This window comes from Ruditapes philippinarum, unplaced genomic scaffold, assembly GCF_026571515.1.
Source record: "Ruditapes philippinarum isolate M1 unplaced genomic scaffold, ASM2657151v2 ctg12173_1_1_1_1, whole genome shotgun sequence".
In the NCBI taxonomy this organism is placed as follows: domain Eukaryota; kingdom Metazoa; phylum Mollusca; class Bivalvia; order Venerida; family Veneridae; genus Ruditapes; species Ruditapes philippinarum.
Window position 1 is genome coordinate 17,347 of NW_026858448.1, and position 8,673 is coordinate 26,019.

Consider the following 8,673-nt stretch of genomic DNA (forward strand, 5'->3'; position numbering starts at 1 on the left):
TATTAAAATATAGTTGCTTCTTGAATAAACAATCTACGACAGTGCATTATATTTGCATGCATGAATATTTAATCCTAATTATTATTTTATTGAATTCTGCAACATAAAACCGGAATACTTTTAGTTTCACTAAGACTGCAGGAATACATTATCATTTTTAATAATTTAAGATAACAATTATAAAACCGTAAGGACACAACACCGTGATTAAGTAATTTCATTTTCAATAGAAAATTCAGTCTTTAAAATCTAACAGTTTTAAATAAATATTTCGTCATGTTAAAAGTCAAACAAATCAGTGTCCAAAAATAGAAATATTATGAACGAATGATCATTAAATCAAAGAATGTTAAAAAATACAAATTACAAAATGAAACAATAATACAGGCATTGTTAAGTTGTTTGCATGAATCTGATTTGTAAACGGAAACGGTCGAAATAAATTGTTAGTATATTTTAATTATCAATTATTCATACATATTTCATATGATATTTTTTTCTAAAAGTAAACATTCTAATCTAACCAAACCTCCAAATAATGTTGATATGTCTTGTTAATGTTTTGGTTAACTGAAAACTTCATTGACTTTACAAGTCCTATTCCGTTAATTAAAATTCGAATCCCAAACGCAAACAAATTAATTGTTAAACTACTATGTAAACTACTCGAGCATCTGTTATATTCACAGAATTTATTGATTTCTCGTTGTTTCAATATTAACAACTGAAATCATTTCAGTCTATTAAAATTTGTCCATTCAAAAATCACAATGAATTACTCTATTTAATAACGTGGAAGTAAATATGTGACTTACCGGCCAATTATCGAAACTGTTGACAAACGAATTACACAATAGTGAGCCAAACCAGCGCTAATCCCACTTAGAATATATAAGTATTGTATATATAGTATTGTTTATTTAAACATGAATGTAAATTAGAAAGTTATCTCGACTTTATACAGGAAGCAAAATTCAGAATATCTTATCGACATTTCGTTCATCTTCACATGATTTGGCAATAAAACGCGGACGCTACATAAATATTACTAGGACGGAGAGAATTTGTTTTAATTGTAATTCTGATATGATCGAAAATGAATATCATTTTTTATTTATATGTCCAAAATTTAGAGAACTACGTATAAACTACGTATATAATATTTAATACGTTATTATTATACCTGGCCTACCTTACAAAATTTCAAAAACTTGTTAATTGAAACTAACCGGAAAATTATTCAGAATCTATGTAAATTTATATATTATGCTAATCCACTGAGAAACTTACAAACATTCTTCAATATTAATAAGCTCTTCAGAAAAGCCTTTGACAATAACTATGTATAAACATAAGTAAAACCAATACATTTCTATTGTATTTCATGTATTGTTTGCTATGTAGTCTATAACGCGTTCATCGTAAGACTGTATGCTTCAACTTTCATATTTGTTTTAAAAAATAAAACACGGTATTTATAGTGACATCAAATATATTCTAGGATTTGTATACATACAAATGGTAATTACGACAATACGTTTCCCGTCACAATTCAACGCATCATTTACAACAGTACACTTAATTTGCAGATTAATGAATTCCACTTTGCCTGAGCGGCAGAACAATCACAAATTTCATTCTTTTCGTTCTCTTACCTTATTATGCATATATAACAAGAATGTATGATATAAATCATACTTTTTTACGGCAATAAACGAGGACAACTCATTTAAGTATACATTAAAATTATAGATTTATTAATAACCTATCTATAAACCGTAGCTAACGATTGCACGATTCATTTATCTGGAAAGTATTTTTAAGTTCATTGTCTCGTTAATCAGAGTAAGAATAATTATTGTATGATTATTTTAGCTGTAATAGATATAACTATAATCATTGTTGAACAAATGTTATTAAAATAATCGATAGATACTTTTCCATTAGTGTGAACAAAAAGCTTTATTTCTTTTTCAATTGGACAATTTTTAAAACAAGTGGATACCTAGTACGAAGTTATCGCTTTTGTTAACAAAATAGATTCATTTTGAGATAATAAACAAAATTTGAACATTGAGCAACGACAAAAACTGAATTTGATTTATAATTAATGGTCGACGATAGAATTGAAAGAATGATGATAAATATGAACATGCTTTTACGAGTACATATCACCGTGTGACACCATTTTGCTTTCGTTTTATTACAGAAATAAAACGCTCACATGAACAAGCAGGTTGGAAATCAATTGTGAGATGGCAAAAATAGCGTAATATGAGTTTATGTACATATGCTCATGGAAAGCGTACCTGCTTTTGTTTGAAGCATTGATTTTGTTTTCTTATGTTTGGCTTGTACTGCATTTCAGATATTCATGAAATGAACTAAATGGAGACAATGGTTCTCTAGCCGAATATATTTGGACAGGGAAACAATATTTCAGAGGAAAACAACTTATTGTTTTAAAATCATGGATACAACGTGGTTTACACGGATGATACTGTCGTTGGATATCATTGGATTACTTCAGTTTTCGTGTCACTACATTCACACATTTGAGCTTGCCCCTGTTATATTTGGTAAGTATACATGTATATTCATTTACCATGTAATTTTAAAGTTATGTCGCAATTTTCATAAAACTTTGATTCATTTAATGAATAACAGATTATTAAAGTATGAATGTTTTCGTTATAAAAATGTTATTTCGGTTTATTTTTAGTTTATGTTTTGTCTGTGAGTCTTAAAGTACAACGTATGATGTAAAAACTATCATCTTTTAGATTGCCCAGCTCTATTTGGAATATTTTATAGTAGGTATACGAATATTTGCTATAAAGTATACGTTTACTTATTCCCTATTTCTTTTCTCCAACAAACATATATAAAAGCAGTTATAACACTATGTATCTTATTCTCTTTGAAAAAAAAATGGGATTTTGGGACAATGATTTTGTGTACATTTACTTGCATTTTAATTGATTGTTGTTCTATTGTGTTCTATTTCCTTTTTCTTGTAATGTTTTATCCATTAGAATCAATTGACATTTTATATAATATGTATTGTTTGTTTACCATTTTTCAATCAAGCTCTATGCTTTGAATTTTTTTTTCTGACTGATAAAATAGAGAGAAATAAAGAATCCATAAAGAACGCACAAACTTGTCAATGTTGCAAGCTCGGTTTGATCGAGTCTGTTCATGGACGGTACTGTCAAGTGCAAACTACCGTCCACGTCCTCAGCACCGGCTTAACCAAATTTCAACATTCATTAAGTACAGTTTTGTTATAAATTATAATATGAAATATTAAAGTATAGTATTGATGGTCATAGATCGCGCACCTGAAATGCTTTGCTCGAAATCATAATACAGAGGTTATCTTAATTATGGAATTCTTAAACGCAGTAGTAGGTCATTGGGACATAATAGTATGGAACATTTTGTCACTAAGGTCATGATTTGAATAACTGCAGTATGGTCTGATTAGGGTTATTCTTGGCAATTTTACATAAGATATCAAAAATTTTATGTCATGCAATTATATACAAAATGGTTTGAATGTGTATGCCTTTTTAAGTCCAAGTGTTTTTAAGTGACCCCAAGAGCGGAGTTAATTGGCCGCAGGTGTATAATAAGGGCTACAAAATTAGGTTTCATGACAAATATCCATATATACTAAGTTAAAGTAACAGTTAGACGCAAATTAAAAAAAAAAACAAACAACAATAACATCAAAATAAGGAAAGCAAACCTACAAAGCAACAAAAAAACAACAACACCGTTCTAACAGCTTAAAGAGACGAAATACAGACTGTAGCTTTTTAAAACGATTGATTTTTATCATTACGCATTTAGTTTTTAGAGGAGGCAAACCAAAACTTAACTTTCCGTAAATTGTATCGATGACGAGACATTATATCATCATAATCTACAAAAAAATGCCTTTCAATTATAACGGCGTTTAATCAATTAATTAATTGACATTTATCAAATTTTTAAACATTTATTTTATTCATAAAAGTATATATCATTCACTATGTGCATTTTTTTTGCATTAAATTTACTATGATAACTATATAAATTGTGCATATTTGCAACATGATTTAAAACTTATTAAAAATATCTTTTATATCATTCCCTTATATTGGCCAAAAAATCATGAAAAAGGTGAGGACTTTCTTTTACACAGCAGTTAAAAAAAGTCCCATTATCTCAGTTTGTGTGTTCCCTAGAACATTTTATCTTCAATATCACCGTGTTTTTTTCCCTAATGGCAGTTTATTGCATCGTGTCATCAGTTAATTTAATTTTGCTTACAGTTCCGTAGCATTCGATAAATAAATAATTGTTTTTGTATTCTTCCGTTAAATAAAAAAGCGTACTGTAGCATTTCAATAATTTAGTTCTGAATTAAATACATCCACTAGAGGGTAATTCGATGAGTAATTTATGAAACACGTACGTATTGATTGACTAAATACAAATACCCAATGTTCAAAATCCTCTCCAAGGTGTTGAAATGAACATTATGGAACATGCGTTATAATGAAATTGATATGTAGAAAAATATAGCTTCAACATAAAATTATTTAGAATGCTATCAGCAATAACGACAGGTCTATGTCTACAATGAAGACCCAAACCAACCTGTGCATGCATAGATGCACAAATTTTATTATCATAATATTATATCTCTTTTACTCATATTAGATACATACCGAATTTAAAGGAGCTACATAATAAATAAATAAAAGATTAAAAATAAAGATAAATTAGGGATCTTTGGGATTATATTTCACTCTATTTGACAGTTCCGACCCTTAAACTGCTTGCACACAAGATATTTTATTTAATAAACCAAATATTCGTTTATTATAAAATAGTATCAGTAAATGGTTTAACCCTACCGATTTGGAAACACTCATGTAACAACAGAGATTCTGTTTTGAAAAAAAATACATAAAACAAATCCCAAATCTTGTCTTGAAGTGTTTACAATTATATTTTAACGTCCTATTAAAACGCCAGTGCTTGCACACATTTGGCATACATAAACTCACAGAAGGCACTCAATCAATTAATTATAGGATAAATTATTCAAAATTGATGGAATCTTATTAACAATCACAATATGACATCAGAATATTTGTAATATACTCGGAACATTTCATTATATATCAGACGGTTAATCTATAGCAATCCACCATTCAAATGGTTTCCCTCACACACATTGTCCTATCTTTTATTATCCTTTGAATATACAAAATGATCAGACGGATCAATTACATTGGAGAATAAAAGGTTTTAATTTAATTGATTGATCCACAAAGCGAATGTAATATGTATAATATTTACAAAAAATAGGAAAGCTATACTTTTGTACAATATTTGAATACCATCAATACACATTTTCAATAGCTTTGTGAGTAAAATAACCATTGTTAAATCTGTCATCAAACCTTTGTATACAGTACATGTATTGATCAAGTTTATTATCACGTTGACAGAGTAAATTGAAAGATATTTTCTCTTTATTAATTTGTTAAACTGTTTCAAAGGAAGGTTGATTAGAAAAAAATAATCAAAACATTTTTTACTATCGATTCAAAGGTTTGCAATTTGTTTCAATGGCGGAAGACTGGAAACAAAGATCAAAATGGTCAATTGGCTGTTTCAGTATAATTATATTTTGTTATCTCTATAATAACAACTTTGAATAAAAAATGTATGCTTTTATCATTTATTCAGCATAATGTTGCCTTTTGATGTATTAGTTTAAATATTACCGATGAGATTAGTTTGCAAATGTTATTATAAATATTTAATATGAACTCTTTAGAAATAAAACGCTTGGGAGAACGGATGACAGGGAACTCATCGAACTAAACATATGAAAAATAAATATGGTATTAAATAACAACAAGTTAGACCAAACATTAATACAGTTAAGTTTGTTAGAAGATAGCACATTGAAGCCTCCCCCCTTAAAACAAAAACAAAAACGCATTACATTAAATCATTTTATCACATAAACCGCGGCGCAGGAGTGTAATAAAGCCATTTAATAAAAACGATATTAAACTAGTGTAATAACACTTTGACGTGACGTCATTTGCGCTATAAAGAAACATAGCGTTAAAGCGCGCTAATGTTAGCGTTATCCCATGGGCGCGTCGTTGAAAAATTACTCATTTTTACAGTTTATTGTTCTTATTTTATATATTAATGTGATAAATAGAATATTATATTCGTGTAACTTGTTGAATAAAACAATATTATGCTCGCCAGAGGCTCGCATAATATGATTTTATTCAACTCGTTCAATAAATTTTGTATTAAACTACACTCATTCAATATCCTCTATTTAACTCACATTTTTTATCTAAAATCTTGATCAGGAGGAACCATCTTAAGCAATGTTAAACGTGTCAGCTATAATAGTTATAAATATCTTACTATTGAAGTATATAAAGCTTTGTTTTTCATGTATGTTGTTTAAAAGCAGGTTTTTTATATCTTGTTATAGCATAGATTTGTCCTAAAATACATGGTTGGTTTGAAAGAAATATATTTGATTTTTGCCTTAAGAGCGAATAGCACATGCACACAATCATTGCTAAAATAAAATAGTACTTTACATAGCAGCAAATATTTTATTTCGGACTTTTTATTCTGTTCACATGTATTATGCATGTATGTAAAATAACAGAGACATTTTATTTAACAAAAATTTCTAGAATCTACCATAAGATTAAGGAAACGAGATTTTTTACCGTTTGTAGAACATTTACATTAGGAATTGCTATAGGCCCTTTCATTACAGAGTCGTCGGAAATTATCTAATACTTTCTTTTCAATATCGAAAAACAAAAATATGTATCTAAAATCATATCGTAAAAATTGTATTTCTTCGACGGCTAATGATGCCATTTTTATTTTGATGACAATGACGTCATTTTCTGGATTAACTTACAACAATAAAATAATGCTAAAAATTAATCGCTTAAATGTTGTTGTTTTCAACACACAGTTTATTCTGTGTTATGTGTTTTAATAGTATTTTTTAAAACCCTTTGCTAGATAAATTATAAAGATACCCTTTTTGCGTTTAGCTATCAATCTATTTTCTCTTAAAGGCACATTGTGCTTATGAAATTAATAAATTTTTCAATCTGTAGAAAAGCTTAATATTTGTTTTATAATAGTGGTAAAAATAATTTAGTAAAAGTGAGATGCTTAACGTCAAAAGAAAATAGTGCTGCATGTGAAATAATTTGTCATAAAGGTTGCGAAATTTAAACAAAGTAGAATTTTGACTTCCATACAAAATACTTAATCACTATAACTGTACTACTTGCCAAACGTCAAGAGAAAAAAATCAGCTGGGGCCAATGAATATCTTCTGTATAATTTTCAAAAATTTAGAGCTGTTCAGAAATAAAAATTATAACAATTTGAGGCTTACGATTATATACTGGGCAGTTACCAAACAAGCACGTGATAAAGAATTTTCTTTAACAAAACAAAGAGGCAATAATGATGCCTGCTTTTTAGTAAATAAAAACAGTTTATTGAAGAATTCCGATGCACCTTTTTGTGTTATGATATCTTCTTTTATTTACTTCTCAGTGAGGATGTTACATATGTACCGTTTATCAATTATCCAATTCTACAGTGTATACGAGTTATTTACGTGCCGATGGACAATCAATACCAGAATTGTACTGTTCATTTTGTACCATTTTGTTTCAGAACTTGTTTGCAATTTGCTGAATTTATGCATCGGTGTTTTAAATCGTTTGCAGACACACCAGTATTGGAACTGATTATTTCTAATATTTTTTGATTATATAAAAAAAGATATATAAATCTGGAGAAGTTTTGATATGAAAACCATGGATTTATTGTTTATCAAACTGTTGGTTTTTAAATTGATAACTGTTTTGTTCTCGATGAAGATAAGTGAATCTTCGAACACTACCCTTCCCCTGATAGGTAAATATTACATACTTTGATTGTAAAGGTTTTATGTGTGACCATATAATTTGATTTGTATAAACATTTTTAGTCTTTAATTATTAACAATATACATGATAATATTATGATATACATGTACTTCAAAAGTACATCTTGTAAGGTGAATACAACGGTATAAGAATCTAGGTGGTTGACTTTTATTTTTAATGTAACGTAAATAACCGTGAAATAGTGTTCATAGTCAAGCATTTCGAGTTTTGCCTTGGAGATTTTTTAAGGTATTGATTTGCTCTATAACAATTATTATATTTCTTTATAATGTGGGTTAACTTCACTTCAGTGTTTTTTTTGTATATTTTTCGTTGTCCTTGATCATTGATTCCAGCTCGCAAGTATTGATATAAAAAAACCGCTTAAGCCGGTGTTAAGGGGCGTGAGAGCTATGGAAGTAATTCATTATCTTTAATGAGTAGATTTAATCAAATCGAGTCTGAAAGTTTCAAATTATATTGTTGTTTTTAGTGCTTTCAAGGGATTAAACTTTTCTCCTGATTCTAATTTAGCCTTTCATTTTAGACAACATATTTTAGATAATTCAACTTTAAATTTATTCTATAGAAGCTGCACTTTTTTCAGTAGTCTTGTTGTTATTGTGTATTTTTTATAAAAAAGTTCACACTTGACATTTGATTT